Raw genomic sequence first — 27,005 nt, 5'->3', positions numbered from 1 at the left:
TATGGGTTAGAAGTGATGCTAAGTACTTCCCATACCAATTTTTAAAGTATTTATTAACACAATAATTCTCAGAGGTAGGAACTCACGGGGATATCATTTTACAGATAAGGAAACAGATGTTCAGAGAGCTTATATACTAGTTAAGGTCAGAGATGGAAATATAGTCTCCAGAACCTATGCCCTTGACCACAAGTGACAGTACTTCTTATGTGCTGCAATTAATTGTAGACTTTGGATCAAGTGACTAAATAAATCTAACCACACAAATTGAGACATGCCAGAGTGACAAGGGCATTGTGTAAACAAGAGGTCCATAAAGTTTGCTCCTTTCCAAATCGGTTCCCTGTTCTTTTGTCCTGAGGTACCCCCATCACATTTCCTTCCTCTCTCTTTCTGCCCTCAACCCTTTGTTCTCTCTTATCCATGAGATGGGTCTAGGAATCCCATTTTTCTTTGTCCTCTTCTTTAATTTTTTCTCACTAATATTATACTTTTATTAGTTATCTATACTTGTATTTACTAAAGAGCCAAAATGTAAGTTTATTTTCCTTAAGCAGTAGTAGTGATGGTTTGCCTACTGAATGTTTCTTCTTGGGGGTGTTGATTAAAGAATTAGCATTAAACAGTTAGCTCATCATTTCTTATATACTTAAGTGCCATCTTTCATACAATCCTCACCACCAAGTAGATGATGATCCGCATAGAGAAACCCAAGGTGGAGAAAGACCTCAGAGTGTAAGCCCCCTCTAGCCACCATCCCATAACCAAGCCTCATTAATTCTTTCAAGTAACCATAAAATTCTATTTCTCCTTTCTATATTTCCACCATTACTGCATTTATTTAATTCTCCGAGAGTCTCTCATCTTTTTGCCTTCTTTAACTCAGCATAATTATGTTAAGACTTACCTATGTTGTTACATGTATAAATAGTTGATTCTTTTTATTGGATATAGCCAATAAATAAATACAATTTATCCTTTCATTGGATATTTGATTAACTTCAGGCTATTACAAATAAAATTGCCATGAGCAATCTATGTACAATTTTTTGTACGGACATATGCTTTCGTCTCTCCTGGGTAAATATTTAAGTGTACTATGGCTGGATTATAAGGTAGGTATACAGTAGGTATATGTTTAACTTTTTAAGAAACTGCTATACCGTCTTCAAAAGTGATTGTTCCATTTTACAACCCCGACAGCAACGGACGATAGTACCAGTCTCTCCACACCTTCAGCCAATACTTAGTATGGTCAGTCTTTTTCATGTTAGACATTCTAGTAGATGTACAGAGGTATCACACTGGCACTGTGATTTTAATCTGCATTTCCCTAAGGACTAATGACATTGAGCATCTTTTCATGTGCTTCTAACAGATCATTATCTTACACTATATTCGCATTAATTATGCATGTGTCTGTAAATCCTTCTAGACTAGGTACTCATTAGAAGCACAAAATACATAATTCTATCAAATTCTGCTTTTCTAACGTCTAAATTTACTGCACCTTCTGCTACATCATCCAGCCATGCCAAGGCCAATTAAAGTGTAGCATTTATCAGAGCAAGTGTCTTCCCACTGGAAAGGGTGGGTTTCAGTCCCACAAAGCAGGACTTGCAACTGGAGAGAAAATGGGCAGTTCTGTTCATAAGAAAAACTAAGGGATTAAAAAACAGTGACTGGGTTTCAGGACTCCTGGGAAGAAAAAGGAACAGATATCCCTACACCTTGGAACTGTTTACCTATAGCATGCTTTGGGTCAAAATGGACTAGCCTTGCTCTGGAAGAAGCACTGCCTAAGGCAGCAAGAAAGGCTTCTCTTTCTCAGTAGTCAACGTCTAATGGGATAAACCATCTCCAGTGAGCAGTGTTTATAAGGAAAACTCACAGGGAAGTTTTAATTCTTTAAGATTTCATCCCAATTTTTCAGATAAAGTCTCATAATAGCAATATAAACCTACCCTATAAATCAAACTCACTTTCAGAAATGTTAACATTTGAGAGGTATTTTCTCTCTTCTCATGACATTGCCTGTTTGATGTGGAAAAAAAATGTAATCCTGTGATAATGTCACCCATAATGAAACCTACACAATGTAATTCAATACCCTCCATAAGCCCCAAACAATCACGCAGGATGACATTTAGAGGGTATCTCAAGAGAGAACTGCAGCCATGTAACCAATCAATTTTGGAAAACCAAAGGAGCATTTTCTGGTAGCAACCTTACATATTAAACTGAATCATACTTTTTAATTCTCACGTCAAAACTTCAGTGCTATTTAAGTCAGACAGTTTTAGTGGTTTTGGGGGAGTCTCAGAAGCTCACCATAACCATTTGTACCACAGAGGTCTGGTGATTATGAAATCTGTCTGAAGTATGTCTGTTAGTGACAGTTTTCAGTCTGAATCCAGCAGAATTGCTGGGTCCTTCTGTTGAAATGATGTAGATCTCTCAGAAAGGAATAGTCTCTTTAATTATCTTTCCCAGCTGTGCATATCGCCTGCAGACAAGGGTTATTGTGTCTCTTCCAAAGTGTCCTCTGCAAGTTCCTGGGGCAGGGCTGCAGGGAGTGTGCAGAAACTGTCAATTAACCTTCTCAGTGAATGTGAGGGCTACTGAAGGAAGTTACTGGACGGAGTGTCTCTTCCAATATACTGATCTCAATATTATTTTAACCACACAGGAGCTGCATGCTCTTTTGGTGTAGAATAAATGTCCTTTAATACTCTCAATTCATATACCGTGAAGAAAAATAATGTAATAAATCCCAAACAAAATTATACTGGGCCAACTATCTATAGACACCGAGTTTCAACCCTTTGGCTTATTTTCCTTCAAAACAGGAAGAATAATCTATTATGCTACTTCAGCTGAATCTGCTATCATAACTTAGAGGCATGCAACAATGCCTTTCTTGAACACTTGAAAGTGTGGCCAGTATGAAGGTGGGAGCTAGCAGCATCTCGGGGATATGAATGGAGGCACCAGTGACAGAACTTCTTACAGGTGACACAGTGAGACATGATTTACCCCTCATCACTCAGGGACTCTCATTTAGTGCCAGTGGCAAGGGGTCTTCAGGGCTGTGGAATCCACACCAGTGGGGTAGAATGCATACCTCAAAAGTAGTAACAGTAGTTTATTGAGACCAAGTGAAATCAGCTGCAAGGAAATCTCACTTTATAAAATAAAATTTTAAGAGAAAGCGAACATGAGCCTTTTTCTCTAGTCTGCACTTACAGGTCTAGTAATAGAGTATCCAGAGATAGGATATACTGGAAACAGACAGAAATGCTTCAAGTCCTGTTCGCCACCTGTTATGTGGGCAGGGATCTGATGAAGTTGAGGAAGGCCTCTTTCAGAGAAAAAGAGTCTCTCCATACAGACAAGCAGCTTGTTATTTCCAGTCTCATCACCAAGTAAAGATATTTCTGCCTTCTTTCTTCGTTAAAAGGTAACTGTTTTGCCTCCAAGATTTTCCAATGTGTTTTGACTGTGAAAGGAGCTCGTGGCATGTCTTCCCCCCTCCCTTGGGCCTCATGAGATCCTAAGCCCTCTTCCCCACTCTGCTAGGGACTGCCATACTAATTGATTAATTTGCCTTGGCACACAGGAGATACTTAAAGCCTTACCCACTCTTACTGGGTGTGGCAAGACACGGCAAAGTGTGCCGAGAGCCTGAGGCTAATATAATATGAATGCCCCTTAAGTTCTGCAGTGCTGTTGAGTAAAAGATAAACCAGAGTGGGTCTTCAGTAGAGGCATGAGAAAAAAAATGAGGGCTACAGTAATTGTATTTCTTTTTTCCATGGAATACAATCTATATGTTATAGATGCAAAACAAAGTAGAATCTCTGTGAAGAAAAAAGCAACTTTTTCCTGGGGAGCAGTTGTCTCAAAACTAGAAGCCAGGTGGTTGGTTCCCTTAGTAAATCCACTGGAAAAATATTAGTTTCCTGACCTTCAAAAAATTAATCATGTTCTCAGTCATATGATGACCCCAATGTTCTCCAAAATGTCAGTTATATTGCCCATTGCATTCTTTCTGTTTTGCCTTAACTCAGTGAAAGAAGATTTAAATAATTCATCTATTTTCCCCTTGATGCCAAAATAAAATAAGGTTTTTTTTAAAAAAAAAGAAAGAACATATGGAACATGAGATTGTAGCATAAATCAGCTACAAACTGAATAAAACTTGGGATTTCTGAGAGAAAGCCTATAGAACAGATAATGTCAGAACAACCTAGATCCCAGCTCAAATGCTAAGCGGTCTTCACATCCTCCATTTTGTTGTTGTTGTTTTTTTCTTTTTCTCCACAAGATAGTAACTTAATGCCATACTACGAACCATGTACCTCATGGTATAGTTGACTATAACCTCCCTCCTCCAAATAAAAATATGGAATCTCCTTTATATGCAGCCTCATTATAGAGAGACCCATTAGAACTGTGATTCTCATTCTCTAACACTAATTTAAGACGTCTCCGTAACATATAAGCATTGAAAAATTCTTTTCAAAGAAATGAGTTTAATCCATTTAAATAAATAATGTAATATACCACTCTTAGCAAATATGTACCACTGTTATAAAATAGAATGGTAAGAGACTATCACTTGTTTAGACATACTGAATCACAGTGCAAGAACATGGGCCTCCTACCAAGCCTGCCCCACATCACATCCCTGTGTATTCTGGCTTTCCTCCGCTATAATAAAAGGAAGTGTTCCCAGGCCCCCTCTGGCAAACGTCACCTATCCAAAGCCCTTATGCAGACACCGTACTAAATATCCACCTTGCCAATACCAAGCGGACACTTTCCAGAGGCTACAGCATCCTCACCCTCGGGCCTGATTATCAGGTATTTCCAAGTCACTTCCCAAGATGTAACTTTTTGGAAGGTACACACCCTCCCTTCTCCCCCAACAGAATGAGGAGGACAGAAGTAATTAAAAGACAATGAACCAAAAAGACACGTAGACCTGGCTTGAAATTATTCCGTGGCCCACGGCCAGTTACTTAAGGTCTCTGAAAGCTCTTCCCATCTGTAAAATAATCACTTTGGGTTATTGTAAAAATTAAGGAGTTAGCAGATGTCTCAGTACCAGAGTGGCTACTCAGTGAACATTTGTACTCTTCCCTACTTCATCCCAACAGGCTGGAACTTCTGTCCAGCAGAAGGGAAGACCACTTTTGCAAAGTACCAAGAGAAATGTTTGGTTTTAAAATATTGGAGATTTAGAACTTCAAACTTAAATAGAGCACTTTGTGTTTGCCCTAAATCATGATGTCATGTTGTGTTTTCTGTTTATTTTTTCTTTTTATTTATATGTAAAAAATAACCTAATAAAAAGGATAAAAGACTTCCTGGACATCAAACAGTTCTTACAAAACAACATTTTCATGATTTAAAAGTGGAGGGAACATGAGCATGTGAGTTATATTTCTCCTAAAACACATATGTGAAAAAATGAAAAAAGAAAGCACGTTTGGGCTTTTATTATACTCAAAGCATTTCAAGATGTTTAGCAAATCCAGAATGCAGCTGTCCTCATGCCACCCTCCCTGACCAGCCCCAATATAAGTGGCCCATGGCTTTCTATTGAACTCAGCAGACCTCCACTGAGGTCCTTTGTTGCTCCTTATTTGCCTTGGGGTAGAGAGAATGAATCTTACCCTGAGGTGACTACATGCATTGGGAAATAGAGTGGTATTCTCAAGGCAATGCGAAGCAATAAAAACCAGTGGTAAGTGAAGAACTGAATGTGACAAAGTTGACGTTTTTAAAATCTGTCACGTTTAGCATAGTTGACAGCCAAATTAATTTGGGTAAAGATCGAAGAATTCAGTCCAGAGGTTTTAAAATAAACAAAGGTACTGCCTTTTAAAATTACTGGAGCGTCCTTCAAACACCCCTTACTTAGAAGACCATATGTTGAAAGAATTACAGATGATGAAAGTCATGATATCTATATAGATCCACGGACTTTCCAATCTTGACTCTACAGACTGACAAGGGTGTCATGTTTTAGCTGACACTGTATGATGAAGATGCCATGACATCATTACTAATCCCTTCAGAACAGTGCAGCAGAGCTTAACACATTTTACTCTGTGACTTATTTTTACGTGTACAGATTCAAAGGTGGAGTTTCTAAGGCACATCCAAAAGAAAAACCAACACCGCTGTCTGCGGTTATTCTCCTTCTTCCCCAGTTTTATCTGAATGAAAGACAAACAACAGAGAGCTTGCTTGGGAGGATCTGAGATATTTCCCAGACATCTCTCTTACAATGCATACATGAGAGATAAACTAAATGCAGAAAACTGTCCTTCCTCTGAAAAGATCTTAGGTATAATGAGTAGGTTACTCACTGAGAAAGGATATCCAAAGACAACACTGGCTTCAAGTTTGCTCAACTGTTGCTTGGTTTTTTGTTTTTGTTTTCTTTTTTGCAGTACGCAGGCCTCTCACTGTTGTGGCCTCTCCCGTTGCGGAGCACAGGCTCCGGACGCGCAGGCCCAGCGGCCATGGCGCACGGGCCCAGCCGCTCCGCAGCATGTGGGATCTTCCCGGACCGGGGTACGAACCTGTGTCCCCTGCATCGGCAGGCGGATTCCCAACCACTGCGCCACCAGGGAAGCCCCTGTTGCTTGGTTTTAAACACCCTCCCAGAACTGTATTCAAGGAACCACACTCCTTATAATGCTCCTTTGAAAAATTGTTAGACTTTGCCACAAAAGTGTATTCAGACTCTACTTCAAAAATTTTCCAGAAGATTTTCCTCGCTTCAGACATCAGCCCACATTTATTGTTTAGTCATCGTACATGTCTCTGGATATGCATCTGTGTGTGTGATCTATTGCGGTTACATTTTACTCAACAACCAGTATTTGACTATGTTTACACTTCAATGTATAGGACAAAAAGAAAAAAAAAAAAGAAGAACGTGTATGGAAATAAATTACCTCTGATCTAGAGAGGTAATTGTAGAACTTCTCTGATTAGAAAGAAAAAATGGAGCACCTCAAGGCTTTAAGTTTAGAATTACATATTGTAGCATATGTAAAATAATTTTAATACAAAGAAGGAAGTACTCTTGACTTAAAAGCTGAACTTCACAAAATATTTCCCTTAACCTTTATTTAGTGATTTAGTTTACCACACTGCTTTAAATGGCTAGATATGTATTTTCTTATTTTTCAAAGGTTCCATATGTCTTAATTCTGATCACAGCATGTGTGAACTTGTGAAATGCTGACTATATCCCTTTAAAAATTTATGTTCTCAATTTTTGTAGTAGGTAGATGTGAGAAAATGTCACTGCATCTTTGGTAAAGGAGTGGATGAAAGGTATTGAGCTGCATCCCGCATGTAAGCAATCATTTATTTGGCAAGTTTCTCTCCAAATGTAGTAACAGGAAAAGGTTTTCCTCTCCTAAAGAATTAATGTGCTCCTTTTCGTTGGAAAATAAGAACACCAGAGTTTCTTACAGACTGCACAAAGCCCTACCACCAAGAAGCACAGACATTAATGCAATGTTCAAAAGCAGTAATACTTTTCCCTGTTTCCTGGGAAAATTATTGCCTGAGTCCTGCTTTTTCTGATCTCACTTTTTTTTTGCGGTACGCGGGCCTCTCACTGTTGTGGCCTCTCCCGTCGCGGAGCACAGGCTCCAGACTCGCAGGCTCAGCGGCCATGGCCCACGGGCCCAGACGCTCCGCGGCATGTGGGATCTTCCCGGACCGGGGCACGAACCCGTGTCCCCTGCATCGGCAGGCGGACTCTCAACCACTGTGCCACCAGGGAAGCCCTGATCTCACTTTTGCCTGTACTGTTGAATTACTAGGCATCTTGTATCAGACTTTGCAAAGTAGATAGAGGAATAAATCATTAAAATATGTATACTTGTTTTCACACACACATAATTATCCTTTTTTTCCCCTCCTTTTAGCAATAAGTAAGGTATGTGATGACAGGTAAAGTCAGGAGAAAAGAACTAATCTCACAACTATATCTGACTCTAGAAAGAAAAATAGGTCAGGACTTTCAGGTATGAAGATCATACTCGGGGATCAAAAAAAAATGTCCCTCAGAGAAAACAAAGCAGATGGCAACTCTACCTTGTTACCAAGCCCATCTGTATTACACTCGGGGCCTTGGTTCATGAAGAGATGGTTGTCATGACAATAAGCATTTGAGAAGAGTTCTGGAGAAGCTGACGGATTTAAGAGTGTCTCCTAGCTTCCCAATTTTCCAAACACACACAAAAATCCCATCCCTCCACCCCATCCTCCAAATAAACAATTCTATTACTTCTTGTGTTGGCTACAATTATCCTATATTGATGTTATAAAATTCTGCACTCTCATGTCAAAATCCTCCTTGGAGGTACAGAACAGCTCTTTACGCTGATAGAGCACAGCTTGAAAGTAAACTGGTCTTTTATTTTTATTCAGCAAAGCAACTGTATTAACTACAGCTTAATTTTTTTCTTTCCAAGCTCAGAAAGAAATCAATTTCAGCTTAAATGAGAAAGGGGAAAAAAGTAAAAGAAATTATTTTCCAGTTTCTGAGAGTAGATGGCAAACTAAAGAAGGAAAAAAATTAATAAACTATAAAGTGCTTAAGACTGTCCTTTGACATGCTTGTCAAATGGACAGGAAGGCCAGCACCGCGGAGCGATTCTGAGATCTCTGATAAGGAGCACGGCTGGCTGCATTTAAAAGTCAACAAGCACTTGTACCTTGGAACATACATTTTTTCCTGTGTACCTCATAGCAGACCTACAGAAGCATTTCAAATACTATTGTCATCAGTCTGAGTTTTCCGGGTACCTGCGTGCTCCCCGTAAACACTACAAATGTCATCAACACAAAGATTGAAGGAGAAGCGGACAATCTCCTTTTTAGAGCAAGTTCCCCAAACAACTGAAAAATGATGATTTCTTCCTACCCCCACCCAGCTCAAGTCCCTTAATGAAACCAAAATTGATGACTATCTTATAATTTTAGGGAGTGTTTCCTCACACACACACACACACACACACACACACACACACACTTGATTTAGAAGCTAGAGGAACACCTGTTGTTGCCAATTACCCAAGGACATCTCGTTCTAGAATGAATTAGGAGCAAAAAAAAAGAGGCTTTTTCTCCCTTTCCTATAGTTAAATTCAGAAGGTTAAAATGGGAGTTTTGCAAGCCAAAATCATCAAGAAGTAACAGAAATGCTGAGTAAAAAGTCACATAACAACACCTCTCCTGAGAAACCAGCGGACAAGATACAGGGCCCCACACCAAGAAGAGGGAGGGCCACAAGTCTGGGGCGGTGGAGGCCTGCGGGTCTCACAAGCACATGGGGATTTATTTTGAAAAGTTTGCTTCCTCTGTTCCAGGTGTCCCATAGTGCCCCACTTCCCACATTCTTTCCATTATCCTACATAGATTTCAGCCCCAGAGAGGACAAGCAACAAAAGGAAGGAGAAAGAAATATTTCAGCCTCTTCCACCCCAGATCTGAAGTCAATGAACACTGACCTTATATACACCATTGCTGAGAGGCCATAAGGAGATTAGAAAGCCAGAGACTATATTTCTTTCATCCATGGTGGATCCTTTTATAAGCATAGAAGTTCTTGCCAGGCCATTAAATAGCCACTCTAAAAGTAAAGTGGGTAGCTAAGCAAACCTAAAAGAGAGATTCTCTAAGTACCAATTACCTTCAAAGCAAGAACTATTCCATTTGTTCGCTAACTCAACATGGCCCGTGGCTTGGTATTGGGTCCCATCAGTAATGCTGACTACCTAAGGTTTACAATAGGAGTTACAATGATATTTCCTAATAAAAGTAGATAGTAGCTGTATTAGTTTCATAGGGCTGCCATAACAAAGTACCACAAAGTGGGTGGCTTAGAAGAACAGGAAACAACAGTTCTGGAAGCTAGAAGTCTGAACTCAAAGTTTCAGCAGGGCCACGCTCTCTCTGAAGACTCTAGGATAGAGTCTGTTCCATGCCTTTCTCTTAGCTTCTGGGGTCGCTGGCAATCCTTAGCATTCCTTGGCTTGTAGATGCATCATTCCAATCTCTCCTCCATAATCACATGGTTTTCTCTGTGTGTCTCTGTGTCTCTTCTCTTTTTGTAAGAACAGCAGTCACATGAGATTAGGGTCCACACTAATCAAGTACGACCTCATCTTTTTCTTCTTTTTTCCTTATTTTTTTTGGCTGCATCGGGTCTTAGTTGCAGCACACGGGATCTTTGTTGAGGTATGCGGGATCTTTTCATTACCCCACGTGTTCTGCTCAGGCTTCTCTCTAGTTGTGGCGTGCGGGTTTTCTCTCTCCAGTTGTGGTGCGCAGGCTCCAGGGCGCGTGGGCTCTGTGGTTTGCTGCACGCAGGCTCTAGTTGAGGCACACGAGCTCAGTAGTTGTGGCACGCGGGCTTAGTTGCCCCACGGCATGTGGGATCTTAGTTCCCCGACCAGGGATCGAACTCGCATCCCGTGCACTGGAAGCCAGGTTCTTTACCACTGGACCACCAGGGAAGTCCCAAGTATGACCTCACCCTAACTTGATTATATCTGCAAAGACTAGTTCCAAATAAGGTCATACTCACAGGTGCTGGGGGTTAGGACTTCAACATATCTTTTGGGGGTGTGCAATTCAATCCATAACAGTAAGAAACTGTAACATTTTACCGCTGACACGTCATGTTCAATATTCACCAAATATTTCTTGAGTATCTCCAATATATATATAAACCTGGCATGAGGCTGGGTACTACCGGTACAGAGATGGGGCAATGTTATTCTCAAAAGGCTCCTAGTCTATAGGGGAAGCAGAGAAGATGGACATATGATAATAATGACGGGTGTTAAGTGCCAAAATATAGAAAAATATCTTAATCTCTGAGGCTGGAGCAAAGGTTATTCCTTGGGCTACTGCATATGCCTTCCCTTCTTCCCAGAACACTCTTCCAAAGACTTCAGCGCTCACAGCATCAAGATCAAGTTCTCATTCCCAGGGTAGCTCTTATCTGTGTGAGTGCCTATGAGCTCATTAGCGTCACTCACCAGAAAGGAAACAGACTGAGCACAGGGACTATGTCTTGATGACATTATGCCTACAGTACTTAATGCAGTGCCTGGCTGAGAAAAGACCCTTAATAAACACTTCTCTTAATGAATGAGATGATGAGTGTAAGTGAATTATCTTCTTGTAGTAGGTGCAGCAATTTGAAGGACTTCTTATAAGAAGGTATCCAGTTTCTCTGGGAAGAAGGAGGAGAGCTCCTTTCTTGGGAAGGAGAAGGAGGTGATAGGTAGGGAGTTAAGAGTAGCAAAGGAGGGGACTGAAATTGTCACTGTGGGAATAGAAAGAAAGCGAGAGTGAGAGGAAGAGAGACAGAGAGAAAGGGAGAGAGAACACGCTAAAGAGGCAACAAGAATATTTGGAAAACTTAGCTGTTAGATCCTCCAATCTCTAAAAATAATTCTAAATGTGGTCATAGGTTGAAATAGGAATATATCTTCCCCTTTAACCGGGATATTGTCCTTTTGAGTATAGTGTTGCTTAAGTCTTAAAAATTCAGTAAAATCTATGCATAAACCCAACTTTTTAAGGAGCAAGATGTGAAATTTAAATACCCAACCTTACCATTAAAAAAAAAAATCAACAATACTCACAAATACAGTATTCTTTGGAGTACTTAAAAGCATAAATTAGTTACAGAAAAATTAATTTCTTCACTATTTTGAACACCTACCATGTGTCAGGAACAATATTGATGTTACGGACAAAAAATTTTAATGTCTTGGTCTCTGACATCAAAGCTAAGAGAAAAGAGAGTCCAATTTAAAAAAAGATTGTAATCACTACTATATGTAAAATAGATGAACAAGGACCTACTGGGAACTATATTCAATACCTTATAACAACCTATAATGGAAAAGAATCTGAAAAAGTATATAAATATATATATTTATATATGCATGTTTTTATATAACTGGATCACTTTGCTGTACACTTTGCTGTACACCTGAAACTAATACAACATTGTAAATTAACTATACCTCAATTAAAAGTGTTTAAAAAATAAAATAAAATAAAAAAGATTGTAAAGTACTATCTAAGACCACGTTGGAGGTCTGTGCAGGGCTCACTGGATGCACACAGGACGGGCAGCTATAGTCCAAAGTGGCAAGACTCATATTTCTGATTTGAGTCTGGATAGCATACTTGATGGAAAGGGAGGCAAAGCTACAGAGGGACCAGAGAGGATGGCACGTTCCTGAAACTGTCTCTAGACCAGACAGAAAGCAGGGTGGGCGTGGTGAGAAATGGGGCCAGAGAAGGAAGCTGGGGCCAGGTGGTGCCACAGAGCTTCGGCTTCACCCAGAGGCAAAGAGGAGTCACTGAAGGAGTTTATAGCGAGGAGTATTTAACTAGTTAATTTCATTCTCCACTAGGAGAATGAACCAAAAGAGAGCCATTGATGAGATATTAAGGAAGGTGAATGAAAGGAATTTACCAACTGATGAGATGAAAAAAGGGGGAGAAAAAGCCAAGGATCTCCTGAGTGTCTGGGTGGTAGAGCTGTGGCCACTGTGATGGGCAGACAGAAGCAAGAGGGGGTTCACAGGGGAAGGCAGTGAGTGCCGGGTGTAACATATTTAGGCTAAGCTTCATGTGGCGCCACCACGTAGAAAAGTCTAGTGGTTTGCTGAAACAAGGGTCTGAGGCTGAGAAGCCTGGAAGGCAGGTCGAAATCAAAGATTTGGGTTTTATCAGGAACTAGGTGAGAATTGAATTCATGGGATTGCAGTATCAATTTGAAGGAGTGTGCAGAGAAAAAAAGAGACCAAGGTGTCATGAAAAATGCCAACGCATCAAAATGATAACATTTTTCCCATACTGGAAACAATGACTTGATAACTTTAAAAAAAAAAAAAGAAAGAAAAATAGAGCATGGGGCTGGCATATGCTTTCCTTTCTTTGTACTCATTATGTCCAAAGTTGTTAAACAGATGTCCAGAAAGGCAAAAATACACATCTGTTATTTACTGATTCTAAAAAAAAGAAAAAAAGAAAAAACCAACTCTGGCCATGTTTGTGACTTTTTATCAAAATACTTTCAATAATAAGAATTCAAAAACGGTATCAAATACATTGCTTCTTGATCATTGCTGGCTGGGATGCAACACTTCCATCCACTTTCTCACATTAGGAGATGAACATGAAAAGATCACATGTGTTCTTTTTCTTTAACCCCAAAGGGATCCTGAGGGCAGACAGGGTCCCAGCCTCAAGGAGCCAGCTGCAGCTGTGTTCTCCCTCCCCCAGGACCTTGGGAAGGTCCACTTAGGCAGCAAATGCAGCCCTGGCTTATGCAATGATGTCACCTCGTGCCTCCCAGGAGACCTTGCACCAGATTTCTCTTTGGGGAGAGGCTGGATGGCCTGACTGCACTGAGGGAGCCAGCCTTGGAGCTGTCCACTGCTCATCCCAGAGGGGAGCAGGCAGAGATGATGGGATAATTTTTTCTTACAAATCTGCCAGGCAAGGTATCAACCTGTAATGAAACTTGAGGAAAATGAAACTCGAAACTGCTTTGTCCATTTTGAATTCTTGGAACTAAAAATATTTTGAACATAATTATTTTTTCTTCTTATGGAGAAGTTGTCTTTATTTTTACAAGTTAAAATTAAAAAGAATATCCATGCCCACTAATGTTGGACTAGTCAGATTTCCAACCTATATTCCACTGTCATAAACCCAAAGGAAAGGATTTTTTTTCTTTTTTTTTTTTTTTTTTCTTTTCCCTTCCGACCACCTATGAAGCAGATAGGAAATCCTCCAGGGCACAATGGGCTAAAACTCCTAATCACACTTTCAACTGCTGTCAGTGTCAAGGTCAGCTTCTCAAATCAGCTTCCAATCTGGAAAGAGGAGCTAAGCCAGAACTGGAGATGGCATGAAGTGGCTCTTTTGATTCCAAGAAATTGTGTTTATCATCATAAACCTGGCTTACATTTCCTAATGAAAATATAATCTGTCTTCAAGACTGCAAGGTCTCTTGTTCTATGTATTTCAGACCACAAATGAGAAAATCATGGGATCACTAAAACAACAAAACCATTCCTCCACACCTTTCCCTCACCACCACACACAAACCAATGGCACATGCACCAAATTAGAGGCAAGATTTATGACTATTTAGCAAGGCAGAGGAGTAGATGTCTTTTCTTGAATACAAAGACATACAGATGCCATCACTGAAAACGACATATATTTTTATTCTGTCTCATGATGACAAGACTAGTGATGGTTCTAGAAGAGAATGAACTTATTTTAGGAATTCGCTGTTTGGGCTCTGGTTTGCTCAGGCAATGCTAGAACAAAGAAAAGCATGAGCAGAATTACTACTTTGGGGACTTCCCTGAAGGCACAGAGATTAAGAATGCCAAGGCAGGGAACATGGGTTCGAGCCCTGGTCCGGGAAGATTCCACATGCCGCGGAGCAACTAAGCCCGTGCGCCACAACTACTGAGCCTGCTCACCTAGAGCCCATGCTCTGCAATAAGAGAAGTCACCGCAATGAGAAGCCTGCGCACCACAACGGAGAGTAGCCCCCGCTCGCCACAACTAGAGAAAGCCCGTGTGCAGCAACAAAGACCCAACACAGCCAAAAATAAATAATAAATTTTTTAAAAAAAGAATTACTACTTTGCAGGAAGATCTAATTATGTTTCATATTTATACAAAGAGAATATCTGTTGGCTACCTTCTTAGAGTTCTGTGTTTCTCAATAGGATTTTTAACTTTTCCAATGTAGAATGAGATATTATGAAGATGCAATGTGTGATGGGAGGGACAGTGGGCTTTGCTGAGTTCAGCTTTGCCACTTCCTAGTGATGTGACCTTGGGTGAATTATTTCATCCCTGATGCCTAGCACAATGTCTGCTCGTAATGTATACTCTATGAGTATTTTTTAAATAAATGAATTGCTCTGGGCTTCAGTTATTTCACCTACAAAATGGGAATGATAACAATATCCCTACAGTATATTGCGGTGAAAAATACAAAGTATCACGTTGCCTGGAAAACACTGGTAGTTGACAAATAAGTGATAGCTATCATTGCTTTAGTTCCTTTTTAATGATCAAAAGTGCCAAGAATATTATGACCAATTTTCTTCTGACACCCTGACCATGAGTTTCATCATCTATAATTTGTAGGTTGAAATACATTTATGACAGGGTTCTTAAACATTTTGCTCAATTTGGAAGTCTGATGAAGTCTATGGACCCCTCTCAGAATGGAATTCTAGATGCACAAAAGCAGATATTTTAAAAATCACAAAATAAAACCAATTATACTGAAATTCAATTATTTTTTAAGAACTCTGTGTGTCCATGGACCCCAGGTTAAGAACCCCTTGTCGGGGAAGGCTAGAAGTCAGTGACTTCCCAGATAATCAGAGGCTGCTGGTAATTTCATGCACATCACATTACAACAGGGAAGTCCTCTTCCAGCCCCTACTTTTCTTGGAATGCTCTCAAGACATTATTGAAGAGCAATGAGAATATTATTAACTATTGGAATGCTTTGTGCATATGAGACAAAGGGATCTGAAAAAAAAAAAAGGTTGTAATACAGATCTAGTAAAAAAAACCAACCGCTCCTTAAGAGCATGTACAGGAGTTGGCCTTAATGACTCACATTCAATGACTCACCTCATAAGCTATTAAGGGAAATCGTTCCTACCCTTATTTAACTAAAGAATGTCCGTGAAAATTCATCAGGATTTAAAGAGTACAGGTAAATGGCAGGTCTTATAATAAAGATAATTGAATGAATTATAAAATGACTGAGATATCAAAAAACACATTTTATTTACTTTTAAGAGATAGCAAAATCTACTAGTAAGAATTTACACATGAAATAGACAGGCAAAACCTCAAAAATACATGCTTCTCAACTTTCACATCTCTTATAAAGATGTGTCAGATTTTTATTTTTTTTTATTTTTTTATTTTTTTGCGGTACATGGGCCTCTCACTGTTGTGGCTTCTCCCGTTGCGGAACACAGGCTCCGGACACGCAGGCTCAGTGGCCATGGCTCACGGGCCCAGCCGCTGCGCGGCATGTGGGATCATCCCGGACCGGGGCACGAACCCGTGTCCCCTGCATCGGCAGGCGGACTCCCAACCACTGCGCCACCAGGGAAGCCCTGTGTGAGGTTTTTAAATGGCCAGCTGAGAACTGGCCAGGAGCACAAAGTCATTAGCTTTGACACGACCATGATGAGGAGTGGCCAGAATGGATGAGGGCAGAAATGGCCACCCAGCCCACTTTGAAGAACTACGTATTCTGTCCAAGGCATCTTAGACACCAATAAATGTCAAATTTTAGGACTAGAAATTGATAGCCAGGCCAAATAGTCTGAAACCCATGCAGATGTGTGAAAAGACGTTGCTTTAGATAGAATAAGAATGTGAAGAATACCTAAACTTCAGAATGTAAGCTGGCAGGAAGAATAGTCATAAATACGTGAAGGATCCTCAATCTTACGAGAATTGATTATACTTGGTTAAGTAGATCAATGATATCATCTTGATCTGGAGTTTCCAAGACTGTGCATGATTAATGACATGTTTTCAGAAAAATGTAACTGATTGACCGAAAAAGGTTTCTGATCCTTTCTCTCATCCTTTCCTCAGCCTAGAAGATATTACCCCTTCAATGCATGGACTTAGTAGAGAGGAAGACACAGGCTCACTCATCTTTGCTTTCACCAAAGAACCCAGAACAGTGCTTTTCATGAAACTTAATATTCAAAAAGATTCTGACTGAATGTTTGCAAGGATCTAGAAATTAATATAAAAAAAATTAATGCTGATTTTATTGGCAACTATAATATCCTAATGGTGGAGTCTCCTAGGCTAGGCCTCATTATCTTTGTGGCTATGTGTAAATGGCATGTTTACATATACATTTTACCTAGCCATTTACTATACCCCTAATTGGAATGATTCAGAGAAATAACAAAGAGAAAGATAAGAGATAGTGAATAGTCTTAACACAGAAAATCTAAAAGCAACAAATCTAAAAGCAAATAATCTTCCAAATAACAAGTTCTAGCAAATACCAAGGAGGGCTGGGATCCCCTCATCACTTCTGGAAGACTTCAGGAACACCTCCAAATGCTCTTTCCCTCCCCTTGGCTTTCAGTGGCCTGTTTTCTAATTTTTTCAGGATGGTGGCACTCTAAAGCTTTTTCATTCCCTTTTCTTTTATTTCTATGTTTTTCTCTTCTGCTACTCCATTCAGTGGAATTTTAGCAAAGTGAACTTGATTTAAATTTTGAACTCCAACAAAAATCTCAAATCACTTTTGCCCTGCTAAAAGCACAATGGCAAGAAAGAGGCAGAAAGTGGAACGATGGTTTGTTGAAAAATAACTTAGATTCCTGGTTCTATCAGCTTCCGGCAATCACAGCTATTCTGCATATTACTTCTCAGGAGGTATTTTTCTCCCGATGTATCAGTATTAGCAGTTGTAATGGGTTATACTTGTCCATTTGAAGTTCTTACAGCTATAATGTTAACCCTCTGGGATACTTTGTGTCTTCTGTCTCATTTTGCAACACTGAGACTGAGACTGAAAAAAAAAAAACCACACTTTTTTTGGATCAGAGTGTAAAAGCATTCCAAATCTCCTAAGGTTGCTACAAAAAAAAAAAAAAATCATGTAATTTGAGCACAACAATTTGGGTTTGCAGTTATCTAATATCTCAATTTCTATTTCTTGAATGGGCTACCACAGATCCTTTCACTTACTAGCTGATTGGTAAATTACATGTTAATTGAATGGACAAAAAAATAAATAAGTATATTATGAGAAAATTCCGAAGCCAAATATATATCAGTACTGATTTCACCCAAAGACTGACCAGATCTAGTCCTATCAACCACGGTTGGGCAAAACAATAAGCCCCGGTGAGATGCTCTTCACATCGTCTTATAGTTTTATTTTGCCATTTTGTTCTTCTTTTGGCCAGGACTAGGAAGGGCATTTATATAGGGAGGGAGAGTACCTGCTTATGAAAGAGTCTCATTTGTCCCATTTTGTCAGCTGGGATCAAGTATTAAAATAGTACCCATGGATGGGCTGAAAACCTTCTTGTCATTCAAATCTCTTTTGTCTTTAATAGGGAGTGCTATTGTTACTGCTATCTGTTACAATACACTTTATTCCATAAAGAGAAAGAAACAAGAAAGCCTCTTTACTTACGTTGAGATAGTTTCTTGGACTCGCTTTTGATGAAGGGCTTTTGATACTGCCCACTGTCACACATGGAGTAACTAGTGGGAGAGGGTTTGTCACCCACAGGTCCTGGGTCAACAGCATGGGGAGTGTGTTAGGACTTCAGCAGGCCCTTATGCTTTGCTTTGGCTTTATTGGGAGGACTGTTTCGCAACTTAATTGAACACGTTTTTATTGAGTGTATATGTGCCTAAGGTTGCTTGTGTTCATCCATCCATCCAACCACCTATCTATCCATCAATCCATCCATCTAAGATTTATTGAGCACTTATGTGCTGGAAAGTAGCTGGGAGACACAAAAGAGAATTGTACGCAATTCTTCCAGGAGCATAAACTCATAATTAAGAAAAATGAGAATCCTTCCCTGTAGGAAAGATGGGCAGGCAGCTACTCTTACCTATCTTCTTCCTGAACTAACCTGTCTGACAAAATAGCCCCAAGCACATGCATAAAACACACAAGCACATGCACACACACTTGTGCATGAAATAAAAATTGAAGGGTGGAGAAAGAGGAAGGGGGAAGGAACAGAACAAATGATCGATATTCTTAAGCTTCCACTGCAGGAAGTCAGGACTTTCCGCTTGCCGTGAGACAGGCAAATCATTTAAAATTTGGCCATAGCCACCGGGAGAACTAGTGCATTAATGAAGGATTGAAGAGAAGGCAGGAAGGGACTCTTATATTTTAAAAATTTAATACCCACATGCACTTTAATTTTTTGCCTTTTACGTTATGCCTAACAAGGTTTTCAAAACTAGGTTTTCTAAAGATAACTAGTTAGTCCACAAAATGTGCGATATATCTATTTAAATTCACTTTTAATCATAGAAATAGTACTTGCAAATAGTAGCCCACCAGCGCTCAGAAAACTACAACCAAGAGTGGACAGGTACTGAATCAGACTGTTTGCTCAAGCATAGCTAGAGTTTAACAACAGAGGTAAAAATCACTTTGTGTAAAAAATTCTGCATTTGTACATATAGGTGCCATAACTTTAGCTTAGCTTCAAATGCCAAAATTGATTACCAAATTTTTTATTTCTAGTGTTTTGGTTCCCAGATTGAATCCTACTTGGATATTTTAATTCCTCACAGTCGGGTTTGAATATCACTTCAACCCACATTTCTCAGAAAATAAGAGAATTGTATTACTGATGGGAAGTAGCCATATTAAAGATGTCCAGTGAGAAAACAGACATATGGATTAGATTCTAGGAAAAGCTTCCTATAACTCGAAGGATTATGAGATACTAAAACACATAATCAAGGATGGCAGCAAAAGTCTCTTTTACTGAATATTTTAAGGAGTAGACAATTATCTTGTAGAAAATAGTCTTTCTTGAGAATCTTTCTAGATATACTAGGCTGTTCTTGGCTGTTTTGCTTTGGTCTTGCTTTTTGGTTTGTTTGTTTCTGTTTTTTTTTTTTTTTGGCCTACTCTTCAGGGAGAGTTGGTGAAAACAAAGCAACAGGCAAAATCTACACAGAGTCAACTGAATAGTTGGAAGTTTACTTGATCCTTTCTAGGGACTCAGAATTGCAAAATAAGCAAGGCACTGATGACTCTATGAGGGTGTTAGTTAGCAGCAGTAATGAGTCATCTGAATCTAAATCATCTGCTGTTTGTCTCAAGGAGAGGTCCAACATCCCAGACAGGTGACAGAATAGCAACCACTCCTACCACTGCCCCAGGTATTCAAGTAAAAGAGCCAAAGACAGGAATGAAATCTGTCCCACCTAAGAGCTGACAGTTGAAATGCCAATAAGCAAACGAATACCAGACCCTAGATGCCACAGGAAACCTTCAGTACCACCATGCCAACCACAAGCAATAATAAAACAACAACAACAAAACAAAAAACAGCATTTTTCATTGGAAATGAATAAGCAAAGTAAATTTGCGTACAGCTTAAAAAAGTATTATTCACAGGGAAATCTTGAAGGGGACAAGCTAGATTTCTGAGCTACAGAAGCAAAGGCATTTTGGCACACCCAAGATGACACTAATATCCACCTCTCTGGAAAATAGGCCCGTGAATCATAGTTAGACTCTAAGCTACTTAAGCTCAAGGACCATGTCTATCTAACTGAAGCCCCAATACCTAGCCCCGACATCTCGCATAATGTGTGTTCAATTACTCAGTTAAATGATTAAATGCTACTTCACATGCTTCCAAGAGATCACATCAAAGTGTTTTCCTTCCTCCTATCTCCTCGGTAAGTTTCTATTGGGTTTTCAAGATCCACTTCACGGATTCCTTTCTTAACTCTCTAGAGCTCTCTGCTCACGCCTCTGCTATAGCACTTATCTTACTGAGTTGTCATTCTTGAGCTGCTCTCTCCAATATGATAGCCACTAGCCTCCTAAGGCTGTTGAGCACATAAAATGTTATGTGACTAAGGACCAGAATTATAAATTTTATTTAATTTTAATTAGCTTAAATTTTTAAACTGATACTCAATTCAGTTTTAAAAAAAACTTTTAAGTATATTCAGAACTAATTGGGTATGTGAACCTACTTTTTCTCCACACTAAATTTTATAAAATCCAAACACAGATTCAAATACTCTCAATGAAAAGTTAACATCCAAATCGAGATGCTTTACGTGTAAAATACAAACCAGATTTCAAAGACTTACTACAAAACAAAGAATGTAAACTAGCTGATTAATAATATTTTATATGAATTACATGTTTAAAAGCTAATATTTTGGACATATTGAATTAAATAAAGGATATCATTAAAATTAATTTCATCGGGCTTCCCTGGTGGCGCAGTGGTTAAGAATCCACCTGCCGATGCAGGGGACATGGGTTCCAGCCCTGGGCTGGGAAGATTCCACATGCCACGGAGCAGCTAAGCCCATGCGCCACAACTACTGAGCCTGCGCTCTAGAGCCCGCGAGCCACAACTACTGAGCCCGTGAGCCACAACTACTGAAGCCCACGCACCTAGAGCCCGTGCTCCGCAACAAGAGAAGCCACTGCAATGAGAAGCCTGCGCACCGCAACGAAGAGTAGCCCCCGCTCGCTGCAGCTAGAGGAAGCCCTCGCATAGCAACAAAGACCCAACACAGCCAAAATAAATATAATTAATTTAAAAAACATTAATTTCATCTGTTTCTTTTTACCTTTTTAATGTGGCTACTAGAAAATTTTAAGTTACATATGTGGCCTAAATTTCATTTCTATTGGATAAGCATCGCTCTAGACATTCTATGAGCACATTGCTATTCACTAAGATAAGCAATTTATATGTTAACCCTGTTTTACCAGTAAGGAAACAGAGGCTCCTAAACAAAAGTTATGTAACATGCCCAGGAGTGCAGTTAAAGTGGGCTTAGACCCAGGTCTCCACGGCTTCTGAGTTCCAACCCTCAGCTCCTCTTTGTTCCTGGTGTGTACATGGTAGCCTGCACATTCGGCTATGAGCTCTTCCAGAGCACAGACCCTGCCTTAATCATATTTATGTCTTCCTCAGCTGGTACACAGCAGGCAGCCAGTGAATGCTTGTTGACTGAATGAAACACAAAGTGAATGAATTAAATGGGATTATCCAGGTAAATATATTTGTAACACATTAAAAAATCTACATAATGTTAAGCTCAAGTTTAACAATATAAAGAGGATGAAGACACATCTGATTTGTCTGGAAACACTGCAGAGCTCGTTAGTTTTGTTGTTTACATTTACCCAAAGACATACAATCCTTTTGAGGAAAACATGTTCGCTATGAACATGAAGAGTTTAGCCTAATCACAGACGGATAAGCTGCTGGGAAACCAAGTTGGGCAAATGTCTACCAAGGGAGCAAGGGATACTAAAAGATTGCACACATCTGAATTTTTAAGTTCAATATGGTTGAAACTGCTCAAGCTAGAGCAGCAGTAACTTTGTGTGAGCAATGAGAACAATCTTATATTCTTAGGTTTATATTTCACAACAGACTTTTTAATAAACGTTCTACACATATTTCTCAAGTTCATCCTGTTGGCCTTGATCTGTCACGGAGGAATGTCTTATGCTTAAATGAAGATTTGTTTTACAAGGTAAAAATTAATGATCTATAAGAAGAAGGAGAATATAGAAATTTTAGTCTTGATGTTTCCCTTAGATTGAAAGTTTCTGTAATACTATTTTCTTTACTGTCATTTACTCTACAAAAAATTCAATTCAATCCCACAAAAATCATCCAAATGCCTCCTGGGTGCTAGGTGCTGGTTATTAAAAGGTGAGTAAAGCCATGAATAAGAAACTCCTCCAGATCACACTCGTTTTATCATTTCTTTCCCTTCTTACCCACTACTGAAAATTTGTCATTACTTTAGGAATGGCAATATAGAAGTAAAAATAAAACAAGTTTGCAAAGAAACAAGGAAAGGTAGAATACCTCTAAACCTTAAAATGCAGATGTTGAGTGAACAAGAAGACTAGAACCACTGTACAACTACAGACAGAAACTGCTCAGAACATCCTGTGTGGGACATGAGAAATGCAGCATAACCTTAGAGTTCATGGTCTGGTCATTCTTTCTAATCATTAGAAAATAAAATTAGTCTCCTACTAAGACACCTGCAGCCATTTTAAAGCTTCAGATGGCTCCAGTTTGCAAAGCTCATCTATCTGAATTTCTTTTGGGCAAGATAACCTAGACATGTCGGATGTTACCGACTGTTGGTCTAATTCTGTCCTTAATGGCTACCCCGAAGAGAAAAGATCTCTATAATAGTCAACTATGCAAATTAGTAATCTATTTTTTGTCACCTCTCTAGAAAAATGTTTTAGACTATTTAGACAAAAGTAGTTTTCGTCTCCTATTTAAGAAAAAATATATATTTTTTCCTTCATTGCTTCTCCCCCTCCTCAGAGTCAAGATATTGTCCTTGAGCAAATGCCAGATGCTGAAAATTATTCAAAGCATTATAGTGACACATCAAAGAGAGAAGAGACCAGGAAACTAATTGCAACAATTTCTTTTGAACACTATAAAAACTTCTTTAACTGGTGTGTAGGAGTGTCAAAATCCAAGAATGCCAAAGGGGAGGACTTTTAGAAGAATACAAATTGGAATGTAGCTGACCATTTGAATTTATTTTCTTGTCTAGTAAAATTAGCAAGCAACATGTTCCAAGAAACCCATCACTTACTAACCAACTAAAGGGCTGTTATTTTTCCTAAGAATCCTTTCCAAAATGTGACAACCAAAAGTGCATTGTTTGCCTGAATCTTTCAACTTCAGGCAAGCAAATACTGAATAAAATGGCTGTCATTAAAAAAATTATGTGCAATTAACTAGGCAATAACATTATGCAATTTCGGAAATCTGTTCTTCTGATTATTTTTAAGGTTCTTCTATGACCCACTATGTTACACAATAAAATGTTTCTTATTGAAAAACCAACAGTGAACAAAGATTATGGATTATGCCTATCGAGATTACAGCGCTAAAAGCTCATTAAGTTTTAATTCCATGTGCAATTTGGTATTTAGAAAGCAAATGTGTCCAAGATTTATGTTCCATTATCTAGAAATAAACCCAGATTAATCAAGAAAAGCAATATTGCAAACAATACTGAAGAAGAGGAATATTCACCCTAGTTAAAACAGATTATTTTCAAGAACTTTAGAACTATGTAATTGATTTTTAATTGTCAATTGCTCATGAAAGCAGGTTTCACACTCTGCTTTCTTAATCTGAGTCACCACACATTCTTGAAAGTAAATTAAAATATGATTTTTTATGATGCTATTCCTTAGAAATGAGAGTTTTATAACACTAAAGTAAGGAGCAGGTAACTGAGTTATGATTATGAGCCTTTTGTTTATTGTACTGAGTTTTTAAAACATGTCAGGTCATTAATAAAATCAAAAAGGAGGAGAGCTGGTATATTTAATATTCATTTTTTCTAACATCATCTTAGGTTAAATAGCCAAGTTCAATCCTCCAAAGTAACTTTGGTCTCTTCCTCTTCCAGAAGACAGGATTTTACTACAAAAGTTGCATGGTTACAGGCTGAATGGTGTCCCTCCCAAAATCATATCTTCAAGTCCTGACCCCCAGTCCTTCAGAATACGACTGCTTTTGGAGATAAGGCTTTTAAAGTGGTGATTAAGTGAAAATGAGGCCATTAGGGTGGGACCTAATCCAATCTGAGTGGTATCCTTAAAAGAAGAGGAAATCTGGACACAAAAGAGATACCAGGGACACAAAGTTCATGGACCACTTCAAGTCCCATCATCCCCCTTCCAACTTAGATATTATTATGGTCCCATATTTTAGTTCTACTTAAATATTTAACCTTCAAATTAGACATTATCATTGCTTCATTAGTCTATGCTTATTTTTATTTACTCACATATTTCTCAATATTTTACTCACAATCTCTTTTTGCATATCAAACATTTTTTCTAGAGTCTTATTTCTTAGGATTGCAAACTGTAGGCTTCTGAATCTGAGGATCAGCGTCTTTCAACATTTCTGGATGATTCTCGGCCATTATATTTCTTGAATGTTGTATGTTTCCATTCCCTTCACTATCTCCTCTTTAATCCTGGCTGAACTTTATTACACCTTCATACTCTGTTCTCTGTGTCTCTTAAACTGAAGTTCATACTTGTCATCTATCTATCTCCTTAAGCTTCATTCCTGATCAACTGTCTGAATATATTTTTCGGTTCACTAAACGTCTGCTAAATCCATACTGTTTAACCCGTCTAACAATTATTTCACTATAATCATTACACTTTTATTTGCAGAAGTTCTATTAGGTTCCGTTTTAAAATTTGTGTCATCATTTTTTATAGCTTCTTACTACTTGCTAATATTTCCAATCCTCTTTCACTTCTTAAAGAGATTTAACATACATCTTTTGTAGTAGGTGTCTAAATCTCCAATATACGAAGTCTCTGAGTCTGATTCTATTGTCTTTTTTTTTTTTTCCCCCTGCTGGCTTACTCATAGTGGTTTGTTTTTGGCAGAGGTGGGTGTTTGGTGATTTCTGAGTGTGGGTACAGATTCTGTGAAATATTTTAGTGGGAATTCTTTGAGGCCCAACTTGAAATTCCATTCCCCCGTGAGGATTGGTGTTTCCTTTTCCCAGTGCCCTGTGGTCACTATCAACCTGGGTCCAAATTAAAGAACAAAGTCTGGCTGTGGTTCTTTTGGACTACAATCCTGGCTGAAAGCTCACATGAGGGCCAGCTTGTGGTTATCGTTTCACAGGGAAGATATTTTCCTTTCCTCTCTCCAGAACCAATGTTGTGTCAGGCAAGTTTTGTTACTGTTCTTTCTGCAGAGATAGCTGTTTTCTCATTCATCCTAACACTGAGGGTATAGATTTTGGAATCCCAGATTTATGTGGGAATCTTCTGTTGGACTATGTGCAGGTCAAAATGGAAACTTGAGGTCCTTGGGTTTCATAAATATCTTCGGGCTTGCTTACATTCCAAGATTCCTGCTTTCACTTTCATTTGTTCTCTATAATGTCATACTTTCTAGCCAGCTCAGTGATGCATTTTGAAAGGTATTATTTAACATGTAATCCAGCATTTATAGTTGTTTTCAATAGGTTATCCAGGATATCTGGTCACTCTATTACCAGAAAAGGAAGTCTCTACGTACATTTTTAAAGACTTCAAAAAGCCTCAATTGAAAATTCTATTATTTTCAGTGGTAGATTTAATTTTAACTATATATTTATATAGTTATGTCTACTTTATACATAGATACATATAAAACTTTTGGAGCATCTGTGAGTGCTGAAAGGAAAAAAAATCATCATAACTTTACACTGTTAAAGGACTATTCAAGTACAGAAAAAAGCACTACCAAAAAGGTAAACTATTTAAAACATTAGGTGAGGATGACTAATAAAAGGTAATTTAATTTCTATCAATGAGTAAAATTTTGCTTTTTGAATTTTATTAGTTCTATGCTGTGTTTGTCTGAATAGGAAATAAAAGCTAAATGTGAGAGAGTTATTACTCTTATGGTATTTCTGAATTAATCCAAATCAGCACATAATGAAACATCATAAGAAATATAATTCTCATAAGTTACTTTACTGTGTTTTCCAGATAAGCAGGACCTATAGAACCAAAAAGATTCTGTAAGTGCCATAATGAGTAAGGAGATTGAATCAGTAATCAAAAACCTCCCAACAAACCAGATGGCTTCACTGGTGAATTTTACCAAACATTTAGAAAGGAATTAATGCCAATCCTTCTCAAACTCTTCCAAAAATTGAAGAGGAGGGAACACCTCCAAACATTTCATAAGTCCAGCATTAGCCTCATACCAAAGCCAGACAAAGACACTACAAGAAAAGAAAACTATAGGCCAATATCCCAGATGAATATAAATGCAAAAAATTTCAACAAAATACTAGCAAATTGAATTCAATAGTACATTAAAAGGATCATACACCATGACCAAATGGAATTTATATCTGGGATACAAGGATGGTTCATGAGACGTAAATCAGTGTGTGACATACCACATTAATAGGATGAAAGATAAAAACAATATGATCATCTCAATAGATGCAGAAAAATCATTTGACAAAATTTAACAACCTTCGATGATAAAAACTCTCAAAAACTGGATATGGAAGGAACATACCTCAACATAATAAAGGTCATATATGACAAGCATACACAACTA

At 38.7% G+C, this 27,005-nt stretch overlaps 1 protein-coding gene across 1 annotated transcript in view; it reads right to left on the bottom strand.

Annotated features, from left to right (window-relative positions):
- Positions 1 to 27,005, bottom strand: part of ESR1 (estrogen receptor 1) — a 287,792-nt gene that overhangs the window by 72,984 nt on the left and 187,803 nt on the right. The gene's annotated exons all lie outside the window — the stretch shown is intronic.

The sequence above is a fragment of the Neophocaena asiaeorientalis genome, unplaced genomic scaffold, assembly GCF_003031525.2.
Source record: "Neophocaena asiaeorientalis asiaeorientalis breed wild unplaced genomic scaffold, Neophocaena_asiaeorientalis_V1.1 scaffold123, whole genome shotgun sequence".
Classification (NCBI taxonomy): Eukaryota; Metazoa; Chordata; class Mammalia; order Artiodactyla; family Phocoenidae; genus Neophocaena; species Neophocaena asiaeorientalis.
Note: the sequence above shows the minus strand (reverse complement) of the source record. Positions and strands in the feature narration are given on the sequence as shown.